Genomic DNA, 27,450 nt, shown 5'->3' with positions numbered 1-27,450 from the left:
GAAGGAAGGAAGGAAGGAAGGAAGGAAGGAAGGAAGGAAGGAAGGAAACATTTATTAAGTGCCTACTATATGCCAGGCACTGTGCTAAGCACTTAACAAATAACTCATTTGATCCTCACAATAACATTCAGAAATAGGTACTATTATTATCACCCTTTTACAGTTGAAGAAACCAAGACAGACAGAGGTTAAGTGACTTGCCCAGGGTTACACAGTTAGTAAGTGTCTGAGGCTAGATTTATAATCCGTTCTTTATGGCTCCAAGCTTAATTTTCTAATCTACTGTGCATCATCATGTAGAAAGTGGTGTATGAGATGAACTTTGAAGAAAGCTGGGAATTTTAAGAAGTAGGCATGAGGAGGGAATGTATTCCAACCATGGAGGACAAGCAATCCGTGCACTTTTACCTTATTATCTTGGTGACCAAGAGCACCAAATTGTTGGTCAATGAACCATAGTCTGAGGTAATGTATACTGTAGCCATGGGAAGACCAAATCTACTTGGCCTGTACAAGAATCTATAACAAAACCATGGCTTCATTAGTCTAGCTCTGTATTTCCAGGTGAGGTAAGTCATCATAGACCAGCAATCAATGATACTTCCATAATATCCCCTACCAAGGTGGGTTGGTCCCAGTCAGTATTTGCACTCAACAAAGGTGATTTTGTGTGCTATTACTATGTTATTAGATTAAGGACAGATGAGATGGTATTACAGTACTTCTTCAAGACAGCAGAGGGCACTAATAAGAAGATGTGAACTAAGACTACGGGAAACAGGAAATAGTGCTATTGGGAATTTGTACTCAGTTGTTCTTGTATGCATTGGTGCTTCTGATGTCAGAGAACGCTTTTTTAAAAACCCAGAAATATTATGCAACTTTGTACTCAAGTCCAACTACTCACCAAATACTGTAGGGAAAATAGTTTTAGAGGTTTGGGTTTTTTTGAGGGGAGTGGCAGGGTTAAAGCTTTGGAGTTTGATATAACTAATTATGCAACTATTACCTCTGAGTTTGGAAGCAGCCTGTAAGGTAGGAAAGAACACTGGTTCAAGAGTCAGAAAGACTTAGTCCTGGTTCTGCTACTATCTACCTGAATGGCTTTATGCAGATTTATTCTTCTGGGATTCAATTTATTTTCACTTGTAAAATTGTTGAATGAATGAATTGAACTGGGTAATTTCTAAGGTCCCTTTTAGCTCTAAAAGGCTACACTTCTCTGAGGGACATTAAAAAGGCATTTGGTGGAGCAGGAGATGGAGATAGCTTCCTTCAAATACTTAAAGAGCTGGCATATGGGAAAGGGATTAAGTTTCTTTTGTTTAATCCCAGAGTAGGGAAAATGGGTGGAAGTTCTCTTTAAAGAGAACCTCCTGTTTCAGGAGGTAATAAATTTCCCAGGGCTGGAAGCCTTCAAGAAGAGACTTGATGACCATTTGTCAGAGATGTTGCACTGGGAATTCCTGTTCAGGCTTAATTAGATGACCTCTGAGGTCCTTTCCAACTCTGAGATTCTAAGATCCTATGATTCATAACCTATTAAGTTCCTTAGCCTCACACCAATGGTCTGCTCTACAAAGTTGGGGATGTATCATTTTACCAGAATCACCAGTGCTGAAATCCAGTGAGAAAGAGGAAATTATGAGAAAAACTATTCCTTGCATCATAGTCTTTCTAAGTACTTAGACTTGGTCTGCCCAAGGAGCAATGCTAAGCCTGGTCCAGATTGACTTCAGTTGTTGGCTGATATAGTGTATGTAATAACACCTCATTTCCATAGTGTACCTTTTGTATAAAACCCTTAAAGCACTTTTAAATGCATCATCTACTTCATCCTTTCAACAATTCCGTGAAGAAAGCAGTAGGTGGTAGATGCTATCCTTTGCCTTTTATAGATATAGGACCTGAGGCACACAGCAAGTCACACAGCGTGTCTAAAACAGAAGTGAAAATTCTAACTCATCAATCCTGAAAAACCCTTTGATGTTCCTTCCAGTAGCCTGCATTGCCTCTCATCCAACTCAATAGTTAATTTGTCCAGCCAGTCAGTTAGAAAGTATTTATCAAATACTCAGAAACACTCTAGGAAGTTAGGAACCTATGTCAATGGTTGTGTGCCTTAGCTATCCTCATGAGGCTTACAATCTAACAACACATGGGAAAATTAGATGCATTCTTGACATCTGGCCTTTTAGAAGAGGCAATAAGAAGCCCTAAGTCCCTTCCTTGCTCTGGTAGACTGTACATGTGTGTGTGTGTGTGTGTGTGTGTGTGTGTGTGTGTGTGTATTTACAGCAGACTGTGGGAGGCTCTGTTGGAAACATAAATGCTGAGCTGTGCACAATGGAACAGAACAAGAAAGCAGGAGTGCTGACCTAAGCCCATTAGCCTTGTAACCTCCGAGTCTGGCCTGACCACTGAGAACAGAAACATCATGCCCAAATCCATCAGCATTCAGAACAGAGAGCTATGCCCAGAGAAAGGACAGCAAAAGCATTTGTCAGTCACACAACTCAGAAGTCGAGGAAAGAGTGGCCAAACCCACTACACTAGCAATCATTTGGAGCAATTTAGGGTGAGGGTCTCTGCCATAAAATTTAGGGGGGTACAACTTCCCACATGTATTCAAGGAGTCCGGGGCTAAGGGTCCATCCTACGAAAGAAACTAATTCTGAGTTGGTGGTGAAGGTTGGGCCTCAGTTTCTCTCCCTGCCCCATCTCATATGTGAATGGTTTAGATGAACTCCCTTATCCCGGCATATAAGACCCTTCATCCACAATCTGGCTCCAACCTACCTTTCCAAGCATTTTTCACAATATTCCTCTTTATATTCCATCCAAATTGGGCTATTAACCATACTTCTAATACACCATGTTATCTCTTTCTTCCATATGCAGGATTCATCCCTCATTCCTAAAATTTGTTCTGTCTTCCACTCTGCTTTTCAAAGCCCTAACCTTCCCTGTCTTCAAGTCTCAGCTCAGTTGACACCCTTTCTTTAGAGCTTTCCCTGATCTTTGCTTCTCTCTCCTTCTCTTGATTTTTCCCCACCAGCTACCATACTCTAGTTATCCTTATTCTCTGTTTCTTCAGATTTCTCAGAGTTCTTTTTTTATTTATATTTTTAGTTAATTAATTTTTAGTTCTCAATATTCACTTCCACAAGATTTTGAGTTACAAATTTTCTCCCCATCTCTCCCATCCCCTACCCCAACATGGCATGCATTCTAAATACCCCTTCTCCCAATCTGCCCTCCCTTCTATCACCACTCCCTGTCTTCTCTTATCCCTTTCCCCTTCTATTTTCCTGTAGGGCAGGATAGATTTCTATACTCTATTGCCTGTATATCTTTTTTCTCAGTTGTATGTAAAAACAATTGTTAACAATCGTTTGTAAAACTTTGAGTTTTAGATTTTTTCCCTTGCTCCCTCCCCACCCACCCTCATTGAGAGGGCAAGCAATTTGATATAGAGTTATACATGTGTGGTCATGCAAAACACTACCATAATAGTCATATTGTGAAAGACTAACTATATTTCCCTCCATCCTATCCTGCCCCTCATTTATTCTATTTTCTCCTTTGACACTGCTCCTCCTCAAAAGTATTTGCTTCTGATTACTCCCTCCCCCAATCTTCCCTCCCTTCTATCATCCCCCCTCTTTTATTCTCCTCCCCCCTATTTTTCTATAGGGTAACATAGATTTCCATACCTAATTGGGTGTGTATGTTATTCCCTCCTTAAGTCAAATCTGATGAGAGTAAGATTCACTCATTTCCCCTCACCTTCCCCCTCTTCACCTCCACTGTTAAAGCTTTTTTTTGCCTTTTTTATGTGAGATAATTTACCCCCATTCTACCTCTCCCTTTCCCCTTCTCCCAGTACAATCCTCACTCACCCTTTAATTTTATTTTTAGATATCAACCCTTCATATTCAACTCACCCCCTGTGCCCTCTGTATGTATATATGTATATGTATGTATATGTATATATATATATTCCCTCAACTACCCTACTACTGACAAAGGTCTCATGAGTTATAAATATCATCTTTCCATGTAGGAATGTAAACAGTTCAACTTTAGTAAGTCCCTTATGATTTCTCTTTCTTGTTTACCTTTTCATGCTTCTCTTGAGTCTTATATTTAAAAGTCAAATTTTCTATTCAGCTCTGGTCTTTTCATCAAGAATGCTTCAAAGTCCTCTATTTCATTGAATATCCATTTTTCCCCCTAAAAGGATTATACTTAGTTTTGCTGAGTAGGTGATTCTTTGTTTTAATCCTACCTCCTTTGACCTCTGGAATATCATATTCCAAGCCCTCTAATCCCTTAATGTAGGAGCTTCTAAATCTTGTGTTATCCTGATTGTGTTTCCACAATACTTGAATTGTTGCTTTCTGGATGCTTGCAATATTTTCTCCTTGACCTGGGAACTCTGGAATTTGGCTACAATATACCTAGAAATCTTCCTTTTGGGATTTCTTTCAGGAGGTGATCAATGGATTCTTTCAATTTCTATTTTACTCTCTAGTTTTAGAATATTAGGGCAATTTTCCTCAATAATTGCTTGAAAGATGATGTCTAGGCTCTTTTTTTAAATCTTGGCTTTCAGGCAATCCAATAGTTTTTAAATTATCTCTCCTGGATCTATTTTCCTGGTCAGTTGTATTGTTCTAGTCAGTTTTTCATGTAGTCTTCTATTTTTTTTTCATTCTTTTAGTTTTGTTTTATAGTTTCTTGATTTTTTCATAGAGTCATTACCTTCCATGAGCTCCATTCTAACTTTTAAGAAATTATTTTCTTGGGGGCAGCTAGGTGGCACAGTGGACACAGCACTGGCCCTGGATTCAGGAGGACCTGAGTTCAAATCCAGCCTCAGATACACAACACTTACTACCTGTGTGACCCTGGGCAAGTCACTTAACCTCATTGCCTAGCCAAAAAAAAAAAAATTTATTTTCTTCAGGGAGCTTTTGGGCCTCCTTTTCCATTTGGCCAATTCTACTTTTTAAGGCATTCTTCTCCTTATTGGCTTTTTGGACCTCTTTCATCGTTTGGATTGGTCTATTTTTTAAAGTTTTATTTTCTTCAGCATTTTTTGGGTCTTCTTTAGCAAGCTGTTGACTCATTTTTCATGATTTTCTCGCATCACTCTCATTTCTCTTCCCAATTTTTCCTCTACTTCTCTTGTTTTTCAAAATCCTTTTTGAGCTCTTACATGACCTGGGACTGTTTCATATTTTTCTTGGAGGCTTTGGATGTAGGAGTTTTGACTTTGTTGTCTTCTTCTGGTTGTATGTTTTGATCTTTTTTGTCACCAAAGTAAGATTCTATAGTCTGAGTTTTTTTCTACTGTTTGTTCATGTTCCCAGCCTATTACTTGAATTTTAAACTCTTTGTTAAGGTAGGGGGTGTGCTTCCACTGCAGAGAATGTACTGTCCCAAGCTTCGGGGGTTTTGTGCAGCTGTTTTCAGAGATACTTCTAGGGATCTTAAATTTTCCATTCTTCAAAGGTGGTACAATCAAGGGCGAGATGTTTACTCCTTTCCTGGCCTGTGCTCTGGTCTATGAGTGACCACCAGCACTCTTTTCTGCCTTGGAACTATGAGGAGGATTCACTCTCCACCACCACTACAATCTCCACCATGCCAGCACTCTTCCTCGCCCCAGAATCGCCACCCAGAACTATGAGCCAAATCCAAGCATGGGCAAAGCAAGAAAATCTTTCCTCAGCACTAGCGAAGAGATCCCTGCAATTCTTCTGTGATCAATCACTCGATCCCCCCATTGTCTGTGGGTCGAGAGCTCGGGAAACAGCAGCTGTTGCCACCCTGGGGCTGCACTAGTGCTGGGGCCAGACCATAGTCCTCTTTCACCCAGGTCTGACAGAGCTTTCTTATTGACCTTCTAAGCTGTCTGGCATTTGTGGGTTGAGAAATCTGGAAACCATCACCACTGCCTGTGATTCAATCCAGGTTTGCTGGGGCCCAGTCTTTGCCTGCGTGGTTCAACGTACACTGTGCTCCTCTCCCAGTCTGTCACAACAGACCTTTCCCATCAACCATCTAGGTTGTCTTGAGCTGGAAATTTGTTTCACTCTGTCTTTTTGTGGGTTCTGCTGCTCTAGAATTTGTTTAGAGTCATTTTTTACAGGTATTTGGAGGGGTTTTGGGGACAGCTCAAGTGAGTCACTGCTTTTACTCTGCCATCTTGACTCTGCACTCCCCCCATCCCCATGAATTTTTTTTCCAAGTCTGTCTTTGGCCCAGACCCTTCACTCTTCTGTAGTGCTGTTATGGTATTGGCAAGGAGATCAAGATGTTGGATCTGGGTGCCTGTATCATCATAAGTCATAGATCTAGACCTAGAAGGAGCCTTAAAAGCTATCAATTCCAAATCTCATTTTACAGAGGAGGAAACCAAGGCACAAGAATGTATCCTAAGGTAGGATTTGAACCCAGACTCTCTGACTCCAGAGTCAGTACTCTGAAAGTCTCCCAGGATACCCTCTCTCTTCTGTCCCCCGGGAATTTTACCCTTACCCTGTGACTGATGAGCCCTTACCTAGATTGACAACTTAGCTCCTACCCTAGTAAAGGATTACGTGGCAACAAAAAAAGTATTATATACTTCTGGTTCCAAGATGGCAGGGTGAGGAAGGAACCCTCTGAAGCCCTCCCAAATTATCCTCCAAACAACAAGAAAAATGCCTCAGAATTAATCTAGGAGTAGAGAAGCCACTTTCTAGAATAGCAGGAAAGATCTGTCCCACTCAAGTGGGAGGGGAGTGAGGTCCAAGAGGAGCAGCAGCAGCCAGCCAGCCTCATTGCAGGGGGCCTGCATCAAGGCTCCAAGCCTGAGGCAATCCACCAGCAAGGTCCCACCCTCTTACAAACCAGCCCCCTAGGCAAGTGAGAAATCTGTGCCACACAGCAAGGCCCCACTCCAGCAAGCACACCACAGCACAAGCTACCAGCATGGCCTTGGCCCCATTGATGACCAGTAGTGAGACCCTGCCCTGGGGCTACCAGCAGAGAGACCTCACTTCCATAGCAAATCAGCATCAAGGCCCTACCCCTGGAACAGGCCAGCAGCTAAACCCCACACCTAGGGGAGGCCAACAGGGAGGCCCCATACACCAGCATAAGCCAGAAGGGAAGCATACCCTCCAGTGAAAACAAACATCTAAGCCCTAAAGTCCAGTGAAAACCATCAATAAGACCCAGAGGCCCAGTACAAAAAGCTTGGAAGAGTGCAGGACCACAGCCCAACTCTCACAAAAACACACAGAATCACTAAAAAGGCATAAAAATGAGTAAAAAAAAATAGAGCGTGACTATAGAAAGTTACTATGGTGATAGGTAGGATCAAGGGATAAACTTAGAAGAGGACAAAATGGATACATGTGAAGCCTCAAAGAAAAATGTAATTTGGTCTAAGGCCCAAAAAGAGATCCTGGAAGAGATTAAAAGGGATTTTAAAAAGCAAATTACAGAAGCAGAAGAAAAAATTGGAAAAAGAAATGAGAGTAATGCAACAGAATCATGAAAAAAGAGTCAATAGCATGGGGAAACATATACAAAAATTTACCAAAGAAAATAACTCCCTAAAAAATAGGATTGACCAAAAGTAAAATATAGGAAATTCAAAAACTCACTGAAGAAAATAATTCTTTAAAAAATTAGATTTGAACAAGTGCAAACTAATAACTCTATGAGATGGTAAGATACAATAAGCAAAAACAAAATAAGTAAGAAAAAATAGAAGAAAATACGAAATATCTCATTGGAAAAACAACTGACCTGGAAAATAGATCTGGGAGACATAATGTAAGAATTATTGGACTACCCAAAAGCCATGATTTAAAAAAAAAGGACCTGGACAACAGCTTTCAAGAAATTACAAAAGAAAACTGCCCTGATATATTAGAACCAGAGGGCAACATAGAAATGGAAATAATCAACCAATCACTGCCTGAAAGAGAGCCCAAAATGAAAACTCCCAGGAACATTGTAGCCAAATTCCAGAGCTCACAGATCAAGGAGAAAGTAATTCAAGCAGCCAAAAAGAAAGAATTCAAATATCATGGATCTATAGTCAGGATTACACAGGATTTGGCAGCTTCCACATTAAAGAATCATAGGACTTGGAATGTGATATGCCAGAAGGCAAAGAAGTTAGAATTACAACCAAGAATCACCTACCCAGCAAAATTGAATATGTTCTTTCAGGGGGAAAAAAATGGACATTTAATGAAATAGAGGACTTTCAAGGATTTCTAATTAAAACACTAGAACTGGATTAAAAAAAATGACCTCCAAATACAAGACTCAAGGGAAACATAAAAAGGTAAAAAAGAAAGAGAAAACATAAGAAATTCAATAAGGTTAAACTGTTTATATTTCTATAGGGCAAGATATATTTGTAACACTTAACAACTTTATTACTATAAGAGAAATTTGAAGATATGTAAAATATGAAGAATATGTAAAGAGGGTATGGATATAAGGTGACTTTGATGGGATGATACCCAAATAAACAAAATAAAGGAGTGAGAAAGAAAATTGCACTGGAAGAAGGAGGTGGGAGATTGAATGGGGTAAATTATCCCACATAAAGAGGCATAAAAAAGGGGAGGAATATGGGGAAATGATGGAGGGGAAGATGGGGGGGAATGAAAGCTTAAACCTTACTCTTACCAAAATTGGCTCAAAGAGGTTATAATATACACACTCAGTTGGATATAAAAATCTATCTTACCCTATAAGGAAGTAAAAAGGAATAGGGATAATAGAGGGGAAGAGAGACTAATGAAAGGGAGGGCATATTGGGGACGGTGGTGATCAGAAGTAAAATACTTGAGAGGAGGAAAAGGCTGGGGGAAGAGAAGGGCAGATAAACAAATGAAAAATATCATTGAGGGAAATACAGTTAGTTATCATAAATATAAATGTGAATGAGATGAACTCACCCATAAAATGGAAACAGATAGCAAAATGGATTAGAAACCAGAATCCGACAATATGTTGTTTACAAGAAACACATTTAAAACAGAGAGAGACACACAGAGTAAAGGTAAGGTGCTGGAGTAGAATCTATTATGTTTCAGCTGAAGCAAAGAAAGCCAGGGTAGCAATCATAATCTCAGACAAAGCAAAAGCAAAAATAAATCTAATTAAAAGAGATAAAGAAGGAAACTATATCTTACTGAAAGGTACCATAGACAATGAAGTCATATTAATACTAAACATATATGTACCAAATGGTATAGCATCTAAATTTTTGAAGAAGTTGAATGAGTGACAGGAGGAAATACATAAAAAACTATTCTAGTGGGTGACCTCAACTTTCCCCTCTTAGAACAGATAAATCTAACCATAAAACAAACAAGAAACAATTTAAGGAGGTGAATAAAATTTTGTAAAAGTTAGATATGATGGATCTCTGGAGAAAACTGAATGGGAATAGAAGGGAATGCATCTTTTCTCAGCAGCATATGGCACCTACACAAAAGTTGACCATGTATTAAGACATAAAAATCTCCCCACCAAATGCAGAAAAGCAGAAAAGCATCCTTTTCAGATCATAATTGAGTAAAAATTATATTCAATAATGGACAGTGTAAAGAGAGATTAAAAATAATTGGAAATTAAATAATCTAATCCTAAACAACAAGTGGGTCAAAGAATAAATCATAGAAACAATGATGATTTCAGTAAAAAAAAAATGACAACAATGAGACAACATGACAAAATTTATGGGATACAGCCAAAGGTGTACTTAGGGGAAAATTTGTGTTTCTAGTTGCTTACATCAATGAGATAGAGAAAAAGCAGATCAATGAATTTGGCATACAACTAAAAAAACTAGAAAAAAGAACAAATTTAAAATTGCCAATTAAACACCAAATTGGAAATCCTGAAAATCAAAGGAGAGATTAATAAAATTGAAAATAAGAAAACCATTGAACTGATAAAAAAAACTAGAAGCTGGTTTTATGAAAAAACCAATACAATATATAAACCATTGGTTAATTTGATTTTAAAAAGGAAAGAAGAAAAACAAAAAACTAGTATCAAAAATAAAAGGGGTGAATTCATCACCCCTATTTCCTACGAGTATATTAAGACAATTGTTAGGAGTTATTTTGTCCAATTATGTGCCAATAAATTTGACAATCTAAATGAAATGGATGGATATCTACAAAAATATAAATTACCCAGATTAAAAGAAGAAATAAAATACTTATTCCAATCTTAGAAAAAGAAATTGAATAAGTCATCAATGAACTTCTAAAGAAAAAAATCCCCAGGACCAGATGGATTCACAAGTGAATTCTATGAAACATTTAAAGAACAACTAATCCCAAAACCATATAAATTATTTGGAAAAATAGGCGATGAAGGAGTCTTACCAAATTTCTTTTACAACACAGATATGGTGCAGATACCCAAATTAGGAAGAGTCATAACAGAAAAAGAAAATTATAGGCCAATTTCCCTAATGAATATTGATGCAAAAATTTTAAATCAAATATTATCAAAGAGATTACAGAAATATATCACAAAGAACATGCACTATGGCCAGTTGAGATTTATACTAGGAATGCAGGACTGGTTCAATATTAGCAAAACTATTGGCATAATTAGCCATGTCAATAACAAAACTGACAGAAATCATATTATCTCAATAAATGCAGAAAAAGCCTTTGACAAAATATAACACCCATTCCTATTAAAAACACTAACAAGCATAGGAATAAATGGAGCTTACCTTAAAATGATAAGTAATGTTTATCTAAAACCATCAGTAAGCATTATCTGTAATGGGAATAGTCTAGAAGCCTTCCCAATAGAATCAGGGATGAAGCAAAGATGCCCATTATCACCTCTATTATTTAATATTGTACTAGAAATGTTAGCTATAGAAATAAGAAAAGAAAAAGAAATTAAAGGAATGAGAATGGGCAATGAGGAAACAAAACTATTACTTTTTGCAGATGATACGATGTTTATACCTAGAAAATCTTAGAGAATCAACTAAAAAAACTACTTGAAATTATTAACAACTTTAGCAAAGTTGCTGGATAGAAAATGAACCCACATAAATAATCAGCATTTCTAAATATTACCAACAAAGTCCAGCAGCAAAAGATAGGAAGAGAAATTCTATTTAAAATAATTGTAGACAATATAAAATATTTTGGAGTCCACCTGCCAAGACAAACCCAGGAACTATATGATCACAACTATAAAATACTTTTCACACAAATAAAATAAGATCTAAAGAATCAGAAAAATATTAGTTGCTCATGGGTTGGCTGAGCTAATATAATAAAAATTATAATTCTACCTAAATTAATCTATTTTCTCAGTGCCATACCAATCAAACTATCAAAAATTATTTTATAGAGCTAGGAAAAAATAATAACAAAATTCATCTGGAAGAATAAAAGCTCAAGGATATCAAGGGAATCAATGAAAAAAATGCAAAAGAAGGTGGTCTAGCCATACCAGATCTCAAACTGTATTATAAAGTGGCAATTATCAAAATAATCTGGTACTAGCTAAGAAATAGAGCAGTAGATCAGTGGAATAGATTAGGTAATATTTACATTATAACAAATGACTAGTATATGATAAATCCAAAGATCCAAGCTTTTGAAACAAAAACTCATTATTTGGCAAAAAAACTTCTGGGAAAACTGGCAGAATAGTATGGCAGAAACTAGGTATAGACCAGCATCTCACTCCATGTACCAAGATAAGGTCAAAATGAGTACACGAGAATTGGGAGTGGGGCAGAGCCAAGATGGCGGAATCAAAGCAGTGACTTGCTTGAGCTCTCCCCCAAACCCCTCCAAATACCTATAAAAATGGCTCTAAACAAATTCTAAAGCAGCAGAACCCACAAAAAGACAGAGTCTTTTGGAAACAAATTTCCAGCCCAAGACAACCTGGATGATTGATCAGAAAAGTATATCACGCCAGGCTGGGAGAGGAGCACAGAGCAGCGTGGGCTCGCAGGCTGCAGCAAACCTGGAGTAGGCCTCAGAGGACTGAATTGTGGGCAGCTGTGGTGGTTTCCAGACTTCTCAACCCATGAACACCAAAGACAATTTAGAAGGTCAGTGAGAAAAGTCTGTGACTACAGTGAGAGAAAGAGCTAGGTCTCAGCCACAAGTCCCGAGCGCGGCCTCTAGGGCAGTGGCTGCCTCCCAACCTTCCAGCCCACAGACTGAGCGGGAATTGAGTGGCTGATCAGAGGGGGATTGCAGGAATCTCTTGCTTTGCCCACACTTGGATCTGGGTCACAGTTCTGAGGGCAGGTCCTGGGGTAAGGAGGAGCACTGGTGTGGTGGAGCTTGTTGTGGCAGTGGACAGAAAACATCTTGCCCCTTATCATACCACCTTGGAAGAACTGAAAATTTACAGGTCCCTAAAACTATCTCTGAAAACAGCTGTACAAACCCCCAAAGCTTGGGACAGTGCATTCTCCACATTGGAAGCAGACTCTTACCTTAACAAAGAGTTCATAACTCAAGTAATAGGCCAGGATCATGAGTAAGCAGCACAAAAAGAGTCAGACTATATTATCTTACTTTGATGACAAAGAAGATCAAAACATACAGCCAGAAGAAGACAACAAAGCCAAAGCGTCTACATCCAAAGCTTCCAAGAAAAATATGAATCAGTCCCAGGCCTTGGAAGAGCTCAAAAGGGATTTTGAAAAGCAAGTAAGAGAAGTAGAGGAAAAACTGGGAAGAGAAATGAGAGTGATGCAAGAAAATCATGAAAAATGAGTCAATAGATTGCTAAAGGAGACCCAAAAAAATACTAAAGAAAATAACACCTTAAAAAATAGCCTAACCCAAATGGCAAAAGAGGTCCAAAAAGCCAATGAGGAGAAGAATGCCTTAAAAAGCAGAATTGGCCAAATGGAAAAGGAAGTCCAAAAGATTACTGAAGAAAATACTTCCTTAAAAATTAGAATAGAGCAATTGGAAGCAGTGACTTTATGAGAAATCAAGACACTGTAAAACAAATCCAAAAGAATTAAAAATTAAAAAACAATGTGAAATATCTCATTGGAAAAACAACTGACCTGGAAAATAGATCCAGGAGAGAGAATTTAAAAATTATTGGACTATCTGAAAGTCATGATCAAAAAAAGAGCCTAGACATCATCTTTCAAGAAATTATCAAGGAAAATTGCCCTGATATTTTAGAACCAGAGGGCAAAATAGAAATTGAAAGAACCCACCGATCTTCTCCTGACAGATATCCCCAAAGGAAAACTCCTAGGAATATTGTAGCCAAATTCCAGAGTTCCCAGGTCAAGGAGAAAATATTGCAAGCATCCAGAAAGCAACAATTCAAATATTGTGGAAACACAATCAGGATAACATAAGGTTTATCACCTTCTACATTAAGGGACCACAGGGTATGGAATATAATATTCCGGAGGGCAAAGGAGATAGGATTATAACCAAGAATCACCTATATTGAGTTGCTTGACTTTTCAATGAGGGTGGGTGGGAAGGGAGGAAGGGAGAAAATTTGAAACCCAAAGTTTTAAAAACACATGTTTAAAAAAAATGTTTTCACATGCAACTGGGAAATAAGAAATACAGGAAATGGGGTACAGAAATCTATCCTGCCCTACAGGAAAATAGAAGGGGAAGGAGATAAGAGAAGCGGGAGAAGAGATAGAAGGGAAGGCAGACTAAAGGAAGGAGTATTCAGAATGCATGCCATCTTGGGGTGGGGGAGGGGCGAGATAGGGAGAAAATTTAGAACTCAAAATCTTGTGGAAGCAAATGTTGAAAACTAAAAATAAATTTATTAATAAAAAAATGAGTACATGATTTACACATAAAGGATAATACTATATGCAAATTAAGCACATGGAATAGTTTATGTGTCAGATTTATGGATAAGGGAAGAATTTAGGGCCAAAGAAGATATAGAGAGTATTACACAATGTAAAATAGATCGTTTTGATTATATAAAACTAAAAAGGTTTTGCACAAACAAAATCAATGCAACCAAAATTATATGGAAAACAAAACTGAGGGGAAAATTGTACAACAACCAGCTCTGATAAAAGCCTCATTTCTCAAATGCATAAAGAACTGAGTCAAATTTATAAAAATGAAAGTCATTCCTTAATTGAAAAATAGTCAGAGGGTATGAACAGGCAGTTTTCAGGCAAAGAAATCAAAGCTATCTATAGTCATATAAAAATGTTCTAAATCACTGTTGATCGGAGAAATGCACATTAAAACAACTCTGAGGTACTACCTCACACCTATCAGAGTGGCTAATATGACAAAAAAAAAAGGAAAATGTTAGATATCAGAGGGGATGTGGGAAAAATGGGACACTAATACACTATTGGTGGAGTTGTGAACTGATCCAATCATTCTGGAGAGCAATTGAGAACTATGCTCAAAGGGTTATAAAACTATGCATACCCTTTGATCCAGCAATACCACTGCTAAGTCTATATCTCAAAGACATCTTAAAAAAGGGAAAAGGGCCCATTTTTAGAAAAAAATATTTATAACAGCTCTTTGTGTGGTGTATAAGAATTGGAAATCGAAGGAATGTCCATCAATTAGGGAATGGCTAAATGAGCTGTGGTATATGATTATAAGGGAATATTATTGTGCTACAAGAAACGACAACAAGATAATTTCAGAAAAACCTGGAAAGACTTACATGAACTGATGCACAGTGATGCGAACAAAACCAGGGGAATATTCTATACAATAGTAGCAATATTGTTCCATGAAGAACTGTGAATGACCTAGCTATTCTCAGCAATACAATGATACAAGACAATTCCAAATTACTAATGATGAAGCATACTATTTGCCTCTAGAGAAAGAACTGATATTGATTGAATACAAACTGAAGCATGCTATTTTTCACTTTCTTTCATTTTTTTCTCTTATTCGAGTCTTCCTGTACAAATATGGAAATGTTTTACATAATTGCACATGTAAGACCTATATCTGCTTACCATCTCAGGGAGGTGGGAGGGGAGGGAGGGATAGAATTTGGAACTCAAAACTTTAAATAAAAAAAGTTTAAAAAATGTAAAGAGATATAGGTTAAAAAAAAAGATAGAAGCTTAGAAAAGCCACGCTGAATGGAAGAAAAGAAGCTACGGGTGGCAGAGGCAGGGAGCTAGGAAATAACTGCCATGAGTTACTTGTTCTGACCTCCTAATACTAAGATAGTGAGATTACAGGATGCATCAGAGATACATAGTAGGTGCTCCCTTGCTGGAACCAGTCAGGACTCCCAAGACTGGACTAGTAATCACTTATTCCCCTCCTTCGCTTTTATTCCCCTTTGTCTTAGAAGAAGACACCTTTCTGTTGATTATTCGATGGTATTTGAGACATTTCTGTTTCATAAAATTTTACTTACCATATTGTTCATTTTTTCTTGTGCCAGAAATTGTGATAAAAGCCACTGACCACTGAATAAAAATGCAGTGGAGAAGGGGCATTTGATGAGACTTAGGCAAAGAAAAATTTGAAACTTGGATGTTTTGCCAGAGTACTATTTCTGGCTGGGTGCTTGGAGCTGAAGAAGAAAAATACTGATTCATTTTTATAATTTTTCAGAGCAAAGAGAGATCACTTATTCTAGACTCCTAGGCAGTGAGTGAGAGAAGGAATACCTGGGGTTACTCAACTATCTGGGTTTGCACTGAGGCAGTGCTTCTGACATCTTTCCTGGACTCAATTAGAGAGAAAATTCCTTCCCAGAAGGAAGGAGATGAAGGAGTAGCTAGAAATTATGCTTCAAGGGAATAGTAGGCCCCACACATAAGTTTTAGGGGGTGAATAAGAATGACTGATAAGTCCTTTTCACCAGCATGGCATCATACCACCACTAGACTTACCAATGGTACATGTTATACCACCATCACCACCACCACCCCAGGATGCAAAGTCTTTAAACTTTTCTTTTTTTGTTTTTGTCCTTATATTCTGAACATGTAGCACAGTGCCTTGTAGATAGGGAGAGCAACTAGTCTTGCTATTTCATTAGTATAAAAACTCCCAGGTGAGGAAATTTCATCCACCAATCCAAGACAACACTTTCTCAGCAATTTATAGTCTTAGAGTTACCTAGAGCACTAAGAGGTGAAGTGACATGTCCAGGGTCACACATCCAGTGTGTATCAGAAGTGGCACTTGAACCCAGGTCTTTAGTACTCTGAAGACTACTGTCTATTCATAATGACATGCTGCCTCTCATATGTCTTGCACAGAGTAGGCACTTAATATTTATTTAATTGAATTGAATATGATGTCTAAGGTTGGAAATCCTACAATTCTAATTGATTTCCTACTAGAATGAAACATTTTCTACTTTTCTCCCTTCATTTGCCTTTCCTGGGTAATTTGCTCAGATCTAGCTTCATGCTCATCTCTCCTCTTTCCCTCTCGCATATCTCATTCTCTCCCCATCAGTTCAGCCTGCCTGCTCAGCACTAAGCTCATAGGACCACTCTTTTCTACCCTGGAGGCCCTCATTAGGGAATGTGGAGGAGATGAGGCACAGCCTCAGGATCCTAGACCTTATCACTGGTGCAAAAACTGGGGAGATAAGAGCCTTCCCACCATGCCTCTCTCCCCTTCCTGGGTTTTTCCCCCAACCCCTTTCCAGTTGCTATTTCTTCCAGTATCATAAATTCTCCTGTGAAGAAGAAATGCAAAAATCATTCCCACCAAAAAGATGGAGAAATTTATGACTTAAAGTCTATCTTTACACCCCCCCCACCCCTGGCCCAGTCTCCTCCCCTCAGCATACCTTTTTTCCAGTCTTGCTCAATTGAAATCTCTCAGTAGTCACATTGCTTCACCAGAGCACATCTAGGGCAGAACTCAAATAGTTTGGGCTTTATGAGGTAGATAGAGAAAGGGGTGGGGGTGGGGCTTAAGGGAGGAGGAGAATGCTCCCTCATCTTCTTTTTCCTCATCTTGGATCTCCTTTTCCCTTTTCCTAGCTGTCCCGTACCACCTCCTACCCCCTATAAGGTGCCTCCCAAGTCTCCTTCCCTTGTTTTTGTTTACAAAGATACCCACCTCCCTAAATTAAGAGCTCTTTGGTCTCCTGCTTGCCCACCCTGGCCATGTGTTGAGCCCCATGAGCTGGCTTGTGGCATTTATTAGCACAGGCGGAAAATGCTTGCCTCATCAGAGAGAGCAGCTGGATACAGAAAGCTTTTCAAAGGCATGTAACTGACCTCTAGCTCAGTTGCTGGATGCCTGGGTATTGCAGACTCAGTTGAATTCTCATTCTCTCTCTCTCTCTCTCTCTCTCTCTCTCTCTCTCTCTCTCTCTCTCCTCCCTCCATCCTTTTCTCCATCTCTCTTTTCCTCCTCTCTCTTCCCCTTCTGCTCTCCCACTACTTGCTCCCTTTCTCCTTTCTGCAGTGTCCTGACCTTGCAGGGCCTCAGTCCCCCCCTCTATCCATCTCACTAGTTGTGTCTCTCCCGTGAAGTCATGCTGGGAGATTAATTGCTGCTATCACCCCTAATCCATCACACTTCCCAAAGATTGTTTTGACATCTAGTTAATTTTTGGCTGATGATTTATCAAATTCTTATTACCGTGCTCTGAAGGGGCTCATTTATTGTGTTGATTCATGGTAATGATAAAGGGGAAGCATTTTGAATTTTAACTACATTTCCCTCATGCTTCTTCAATCCAGCACAGTTAAAAAGCAGGGAAAAGGAGGGAAAATTGTAACCAGGAAACTCTTAAACAATTCAGAGTGAGAAAGGAAAGGGTGGATGGACATGGGGTGTGTGTGTTGGGGGGGGGGGGAACCTCCATCATTTGTGCAAAACTTTGAAAAAGGTTAATATATATTAGCAGTATATTTTAGCGCCTGGATCTGGACTGCATTTGGAAAGCTCATACCCCTAAGGCTCTTAAACATTTATTGCCCTGTAATATTACCTAAATGTCTACTGCCATTTTATTCAAATAGAACTTAATGGTAAATGATGTCAGTCATGTACCAGTGGAAATGTACAACGAGTGTATCTGCCAGGCCAGATGGTCATCCTACCTTTTAAAAGTATATGGAGACTTTCGCTTGGCCCTTCATGTCATTCCCTCTATTTGCTTTCCACATATTTTTTCATTTGATACTGAACTATAGACAATAAGCTCATTTGATAGGACAAAGCTCAGACCTAGTGTCCCTTCCTCAGTCTAGGGATGGGGTAGAGTTCCAGGAAAGGTAGTAGAGATGTGGTCCAGAGGGAACTCTCCAAGACCCCATTTGGAGTTTTCTTGGCAAAGATACTGGAATGGAGTGCCATTTCCTTCTCTAGCTCATTTTATACAGATGAGAAAACTGAGGTAAACAGGATTAAGTGACTTGCCCAGGATCACACAGCAAGTAAGTGTCTGAGGCCATATTTAAACTTAGGTCTTCCTGACTCTAGGCTCAGCACTCTATCCACTGAGCCATCTAGCTGCCCAAAAGGGAAAATATTCACCAAGAATTATTGAGACAGATTAGAGTATATAAACCTAACGTGGACTAATTCAGCTGGCTCCAAGAACACTGCTGTTTTTAATCCATTCCTCTTACACTGCATTCCAGCTTACATACAGAGATGCAGTGTGGCATAATGCACAGTGTGGGGCTTAGAGGCAGAAAAAATTGAGTTGTTATGCAAGTTCTGACTCTAGCCATAGAATGCCCGGCAAGTCCCTTAAACTCTGTGTTTCACAATACCCTAGAAGTGGTCTAGTAAGTCATTGAAAGAAGTCCATCTATGAAGATGATTTCCCCACTGGAAGAGAGGACATAGAAGATTTTACACATATTCCCTTATTTTGCACGTGTCGGTTTGTAACTGTTTTCTATTGGTTTTGTGTATTCTATTCTCCTAGTTAGGCTACAAGTTCCTAGAAAGCAAGGGACAGATGTTCTATTTCTTTTAAACCTTCCTTTTTCCCTTACACAGAATGATGGAAGTATTCAATAAAGCTTATTCAATGAGTAAGTGGATGAATGAATGACAAAGACATAGGCGATAGAATGAATGGATGGAAGAAATAAATGGATGAATACACAAATGGATATTTTGATGTAACATCCCCTGTAAGGTAGTAAGGTACTAATCCCACTTTATAATAAAAAAAAAAACTAAACTAAAAAAGTTCTCATGCTGAGTTGCTGGCAGGAAAAGATAAGCCATTTGAAAGCAAGGACAGTTTTCTCAACTTGCTTTTATATCTTCAGAACCTAGCAAAGTGTCTTGATCATAATAGGTGTGTAATAAGTACTTGTCAGATTGGATTAAATAAGAAATGGGACAAAAAAAAACCTTACTCCAATCTGATCACAAGATCATTTTTGCTGTTGTTCAGTCATTACAGTGGTGTCCAACTCTCCATGACCCCATTTGGGGTTTTCTTAGCAAAGATACTGGAGTGGTTTTGCCATTTCCTTCTCCAGCTCACTTTACAGATGAGGCATGGTGAAGTGACTTGTCCAGAGTCACACAGCTAGTTATCTGAAGCCAAATTTGAACTCAGAAAGATATCTTCCTGACTTCAAGGCCTAGTACTCTATCCACTGTTCCACCTAACTGCCCTGAAATCCAACCCCCAATGTCTATCATCAGACAAATTTGGGAGGCTTAATGATTTCTCTATCATAATCCATAGACCCACAATCATACATAAGTTTTCCTGTCAGTTGGTGCGACATAAGTACAAGTATTTTTAAGCAAATCCAATATATAAATCTAGATGGGGGTGGTATATGCATATAAATCATTTTTTAATTTAATGAAACAGCTCTTTGCTTTTCAAAACAATTCATTGAATAATTCTTTTAACTGACTCCTGTGGATGCATCTAAAATACAGTTAGTTTTTGAAAAATTCATTTTATAATCATCTCTTTTAAAAAATTTCTATGTCTTAAAGTAAGGGATATCTAGTCACTATGAAAACCAACTGTTCTTAGTACTTTGATCTAGATTTCAGTATCTTCTCAGTATCTGATGGGAATTTTTTTCCCCAAGATCACTCCATCTGTTGCACTAGCCTTCCTGTCCTTCTCAGAGGTGTTTAGATGCCCTGATCAAAATTATGACAATCTCATGATAGGATCACTGCAACACAGCATCTCAGTGTTAGAAGGAATCTCATTTAATGCCATCCGCTCAAAAATAGGAATCTTCTCCACAACATCCCTAAGACTTAATCCCTCAGCCTTTCCTTAAAGAGGAAATACCATACCAATCAAACCACCAAAAACCTCTTTTTCAGGAAGAGGAAATGTACTACTTACCAAGTCAGCTAATTATTCTTTCAGATGGCTTAAGTTGTTAGGAAGCTTCTCTTTACATTGAGGCAGAGGTGATTTCTCTGTAACTTCAATCCATCCTTTCTAGTTCTACTCTCTGGACCATTCAGAACAAGTCAATGTGCTCTTCCTCTTCAAATTAAGGGTTGCTGATCAATGCTGAACAATCAGTATTCTGGGGGGAAAATGTATATACAATACACTTTTACATTTAATTTGTGTTAACATTTTCTCTATCATTTTCTTACTTAGAAATCTATAAAACAATAAATCAAGTACTGATTTGTTGGGTTTTGATTTCTGAGGTATAAATGCTCACACTGAAAATTTCATAATCAGGCCAAATTATATGCCCATAAATATGACAATCTAAGTGAAATGGATGAATATTTACAAGAAATATGAATTGCCCACATTAACAGAGGAAGAAATAGAATGCTTAAATAACCTTATCCTAGAAAAAGAATTGAACAAGCCATAAATGAGATGCCTAAAAAAAATCTCCAGGACCAGATGGATTTATAAGCAAATTCTACCAAACATTTAAAGAACAGTTAATTCTAACACTAAATGAACTATGTGGGAAAATAGGCAAAGAAAGGGGCAGCTAGGTGGCGCAGTGGGTAGAGCACTGGCCCTGAAGTTAGGAGGACCTGAGTTCAAATTCAGCCTCAGATCAAACACTTGACACCTACTAGCTGTGTGACCCTGGGCAAGTCACTTAACCCCAATTGCCTAAAAAAAAAAAGAAAAAAGAAAATAGGTAAAGAAAAACTTCCTACTAAATTCGTTTTATGACACAAACGTGGTTTTAATATCTAAACCAAGAAGAGCAAAAGCAACGAAAGAAAACTACAGACCAATTTCCCTAATGAATATTGATGCAAAATTTTTAAATAAAATACTAGCAAGGACATTACAGCAATATATCACACACTAAAAATTAAACACTATGACCAGGTGTATGACCAGGAATTTATGCCAGGAAAGTAGGACTGGTTCAATATTAGGAAAACTCTCAATAACAAGATCAACAAAAGTCGTATGATTATTTCAATAGATGCAAGAAAACCTTTTGACAAAATACAGCACTCATTCCTATTAAAAACCCTAGAAAGGACAGAAATAATTGGAGCTTTCCTTAAAATGATAAGTAGTATCTATCCAAAACCATCAGTAAGCATTACCTGTAGTAAGGATAAGGTTTCTGCCTTCCCAGTAAGATCAGGGTTGAAGCAAGAATATCTGTTATCAACACTATTATTCAATATTGTACTAGAAATGCTAGCTATAGTAATAATGCAAGAAAAAGAGATTGAAGGAATTAAAATAAGCAACGTGGAAACAAAATTGTCACTCTTTGTAGATTATATGATGGTATACTTAATGTACCGTAGAGAATCAACTAAAAAACTAATTGAACAATTAACAATTTTAACAAAGTTGCAGGATATAAAATAAATCCACATAAATCATCAGCATTTCTATATATTATTTTTTTTAAAAGTATAGCAGGAAAAGATGGAGAAATTCCCTTTAAAATAATGCCAAAAGTATAAAATACTTGGGAGTCTATCTGCCAAGACAAACCCAGGAATTACATAAACACAACTGCAAAACCTTTTTTTTCCAGAAATAAAGACAGCTAAACAACCAGAGAAATATTAATTGATCATGGGTAGGTTGAGCCAATATAATAAAAATGACAATTCTGCCTAAATTAATACCCTTACTTGGTACCATACCAATCAAACCACCAAAAACGTATTTTATAGAGCTAGAAAAAAATAGCAACAAAATTCATCTGGAAGAACAAAAGGTCAAGAATATCAAGGAAATCAATGAAAAAAAAATGTGAAGAAAGGCAGTCTAGTAGTACCAGATTTCAAATTCTATTACAAAGTGATAATCATCAAAAACAATCTGGTACTGGCTAAGAAATAGAGTGATGGATCAGTGGAATACATTAGGTGCACAATCAATACACAGTAGTAAATAAGCATAGTAAATCTAATATGTGGAAAACCCAAAGATCTAGGCTTTTGGGTCAAGAACTCACTATGGGATAAAAAAAAAATTCCTGGAAAACTGGAAAGCAGTTTGGCAGAAACTATGTATAGACCAACATCTCATACTGTATACTGAGATAAGACCAAAATGGGTATATGATTTAGACAAAAAGGGTTATATAAGCAAATTAGGAAATCATGGAAAAACTTTACTTGTCAGATCCATGGATAAGTGAAGAATTCTTGACCAAACAAGAGATAGAGAATATCACAGAAAGTAAAATGGATAATTTTGATTACACTAAATTTAAAAGGGTATGCACAAACAAAACCAATGCAGCCAAGATTAGAAGGAAAGCAGGAAACTGGGGGGAAAGTTTACAGCAAGTTTCTCTGATGTAAGCCTCATTTTTCAAATACACAGGGAATTACATTAAATTTATAAAACTAAGAGCCATTCCCCAAAAGATAAATGGACAAAAAATATGAATAGGCAGTTCCCAGAAGAAGAAATCAAAGCTATTTACAATCATATGAAAAATGTTCTAAATCATTATTGATTACAGAAATGCAAATTAAAACAATTCTGAGGTACCACCTCACACATATGAGGTTGGCTATCATGCTAAAAAAGGAAAATAATAAATATTGGAGGGGATGAAGGAAAATGTGGACACTAATGCTCTGTTTGCATCATTGCGAACTAGTCTAACCATTCTGGAGAAAAGTTTGGAACTATGACCAAAGGACTATAAAACTGTGCATATCCTTTGATCCAGAAATACCACTACAAGGTCTGTGTCCCAAAGAGCTCAAAGGAAAAAGAAAAGAATCAGGGCACCTAGGTGGCACAGTGGATAGAGCACCAGCCCTGAAGTCAGGAGGACCTAAGTTCAAATCTGACCTTACACCAAACACTTGACACTTACTAGCTGTGTGACCCTGGGCAAGTCACTTAACCCCAATTGCCGAAAAAAAGAAAAACAAAAGGATCTCTATATACAAAAATATTTATAGCAACTCTTCTTCTGGTGGCAAAGAATTGGAAATTGAGGTGGTGCTCACCAACTGGGAAATGGCTGAACAAATTGTGGTACATAATTGTGATGGAAAATTTTTGTGCTATAAGAAATGATGAGCAGGACGGATTCAGAAAAACCTCGTAATATTTATATGAACTGATGCAAAGTGAAGTGAACAGAATTAGGAGAACATTTTACATGATAATAGCAATATTGTAAAGATGATCAATTGTGAAAGACTTAGGTACTCTAATCAAGATAATTATCCAAGACAATTCTGAAGGACTCACAAAGAAAAATACTATTTCCAGAGAGAGAACAAATGCAGTCTGAGTGCTGATTGAATCATAATTTTTCAATTTATTTTTCTTGCCTTTTTTATAACATGACTAATATGAAAATGTTTTGTATGATTTCACATGTATAATTGATTTTACATTCTTTGTCTTTTCAATGGGTAGGGGAGGGGTGGGGTGGGAGGAAGGTAGAGAATTTGGAACTCAAAATTTTTTAAAAATAAATAATATTTTTTTAATTTTAGAAAGAAAATTTAATAATCAGTTCTCAAGACCTGGTTCAAGCTCGCTCCAGCATATCCCTGCTTCAAATATTTGATGGTACTCTGTTGCTATTCACTCCTCACTCCTACGGGAGTAATGCTTTAAGTTATAATATTCAAAATCTTTCAACCATTTCTTATATAATAAGGCTTTAAGGCTTTATGACTATTCTATGAGACTATGACCCTTCTTTGATGTACTTCAGTTTTTCAAGACCATTTCTAAAATGTTGGGGCTAAAGTTGAACAGATCCTATCTTATTCTATATCCTATACTTGTGGTGGTCTAGCCAGGGCAGAATACAAGGAAGCTAGGATGTGTTCATCCTTTATTCTTGATAATATACTTTTTTTTAACATAGCCTCAGTTTACTTTAGCTTTTCTTGATTGTCATGTGTGATCTGACAAACTATGTTGTTCTCTATTTATCCAGGGACCTCAGGTTGTCCCTAGTGACTTTAATTCTAGGATACTCAAACCAATAGACATCAGTAACTAAAGTGACATGATGTGTTCTGTGATTTAACTACTCTAACCATATTTTAAAACTTTGTTAAGATTTATAATTAATGACCTTGTTCAGAACGCAGCGGTCTTTGATATAAAATCCAAAGTCCTTTAGCAACCACTTGTAAGTGAAGAAGGTTATTAAGAAGAACAGTTAAGCATTGGAGAGAAAGATGCCAAATTATACTAGATGTAAAATTTTCAGACTTGCTTTATAAAACTATTTTCCCCATCTATTTTTATATTTAGATGCTTTAGTCAAGAATTATAATTCAATGTTTTTAAAAAAAAGAATAAGCTGACATCTTTCTTTCAATACTATAATAGAAATATTAACTCACTGGTATAGGTATTCTCTCCACAAGTGAAGATCTTAACTCCTAAAAATCTTCCTCAATTTTTAAGATTCTTATCTCATTTTTCTGTAAATCTCCCATAAAAGGTATGTCTAGTATCCAAGAGGTCTATATACAATTCTTATCTTCTTGTCAATTAAAATCTGTCTATGGAAAAACCCTTCTGTTTAAATTATTTGGCCATGATCAGGGAGCCATATTTATCTATTTTCCCATTAGATTGCAAATTCCTTGAGGGCAGGGGCTCTCTTTTGCTTCTTTTTGTATCCCTAGCATTTATCACAGTGTCTGGTATATAGTAGGTGTTTAAAAATATTTATTGATTTTTCATTTTATTTATTGTTTATTAATTAATTGGTAGTGGTCGCTATTCCATAATTACAGGTTAGGTTCATCTAATGAATCAGCAGACCTCTTGAAAACTGAATCTGTAAACCTAAGCACTTAAAGTAATGGCCAACTACCATTCCCATTCTCAAATTTCTCTTTAGATCACTTTAGAATGAATGAAGAATGGATTTTAGATATCAGTTATGATCACTAATGCCTTCTCTGCTATGGCACTAATGTCCGATAGTTGTATGTACACTATTACTGCTTTGCCTCTACTATTGAATTGGGGTCACAGTATCTTTGCTTATGGTAAATTGGAATGATCTCCCTGGTCCCGTGGTTTGAAGATCCCAAGTGGTTTTGAGGACTCGGAGATAGTGAGGAGGAGGACATGGCCCCTGATGACTGGTGTTAAAAACAAAAGACACGTGCTTTAATTTTTGTAATAAGCATATAAACAAGGTAGCTGTCTCACTCACAAGAATGCCTCTCTTCTTCCATATACATACCATCGACGTATACATCACTGATACATCCGCCAATATAGTCTCCTAGGTGGGTGATATCTAGTAAACATAACTGTGTGTGCCCAATCAAAGCCATGGCTCCCTAGAGCAGGTCATGCAGAGGGAAGGATCTGTCAAAACACACAAGGACAGAAAAAATGAAAAACATACAAGCACAGACAAGAGGGGAAAAGCAGCAGGAGTCACACAGCTGAAAAGGGCTCTTATCATCAGATGCTGCCTCTTTGTCATCAAAGCAATAGCCTACAATGTTCAACGGCAAACAGAGCCTGATGCTGGTGATATGACCTGTTTATCTCTACTCACAGCAGGCAAGTTATCATCGGGAGACAAGAATGTTGATCTTCACAACTAGAATGTTCCCGGGGCTGTGAGAATGAGGGACATAATAGACCACTTCAACTCTGTGAAGCAGGTAGTATAAATATGTTTATCCCTATTTTAGAGATGAGGAAACTGAGGCTCAAAAAGCTTAAGTGACTTCCTCTATAAATCAAGTTTTGTGAGTCAGTGAGGGTCCTTTACAATCTGCCCAATTCAGCCTCTGTTCCAGGGAACAAGGGGGGGGGGCTGGAGAGGTGTGTTGTTTGATATCTTTTCTGTATCTATTTGTGCACAGCAAGAGAAAACTAAGCATCAACTGTTCAGATTAGGAATAGCTGTCATTTAGGATTAGGTCTGGTCACTGACTAGACTGATTGATCTCTTTTCTGAAAGGGAAGCTTCTCTATTAATACTCCATCAGTTCTATACCCAGGATAAAGTAAGCATCATTACAGATACTCCACAGGCTTTGTGTTGCCTTATTAAGCTTCATCAAGTAATAATAATTCACATTTGCATGAAACTTTAAGTTTTCCAAAGAGTTTTATTCACAACACTATGAGGAAGATAGTGAAATCAGAGTTACCTTGTTTTACAGATGAGGAAACTGAGGATCAGAAAGGTTAAGTGATTTGTCTACGGTTGCATAGCTGATAAGCACCAGAGCTAGGAGAAATGTAGGTTTGAATCCTAGCTCTAAGTTCAGCATTCTTTCTTTGATACTAGGCTTCCTCTTAAAGGTGTTAGTATCCTATAATCTCTACTATTGGCACACCCAAGAAAATAGAGGAAGATTCAAAAGGTGTTGTCAAGGACATACCCCACACTGACCTTGTGAAACTTAGCATTTCCCAGTCCTGTTGGTGTGTTCTATGCCTAATACTTCAAGCGTCATGTAGCACAACCCAACGCACAAGATATTTCCAGACACACACACACACACACACACACACAGCCTTCTTTCTGCCACAACTTCATTGGCCTACCTCCCTAAATGTGGTAACATAAGACTGCCCTTGACATTCTTCTTCACAGATCTTACATGAATAAACATATTACTGGGTCAGAGGAGAAAGAAGAGCTCAGGATATGCCCCAATCCATTCTCCATTCAACCCCTAAAGTGATTTTGGTGTGATCATGTCACCCTCTCACCCCTCTTCCTTTATTGAAACTCCAATGACTCCCTATTGCCTTAGGGAGCAGATATAAAATGCTCTGATTGGCATTCAAAGTCCTTCTTAACCTAGTTCCCTCCGACTTTTCCAGCCTTCTTACACCTTTATTCCCCAATACATACTCTTTGATCCAATGACACTGGGCTCCAGGCAATTCCATGAACAAGATACTCGATTTCCCTCCCCCACTTCCCAAGAGGCATTCTTTTTGGCTGTCTTCCAATCCTGGAATAGTCTCCCTCCTCTACTCCAATTACTGACCTCC

The sequence above is a fragment of the Vombatus ursinus genome, unplaced genomic scaffold (assembly GCF_900497805.2).
Source record: "Vombatus ursinus unplaced genomic scaffold, bare-nosed wombat genome assembly UNPS02014778.1, whole genome shotgun sequence".
Classification (NCBI taxonomy): Eukaryota; Metazoa; Chordata; class Mammalia; order Diprotodontia; family Vombatidae; genus Vombatus; species Vombatus ursinus.
The sequence above is the reverse complement of the archived record's forward strand: the minus strand, read 5'-3'. Positions refer to the sequence as shown.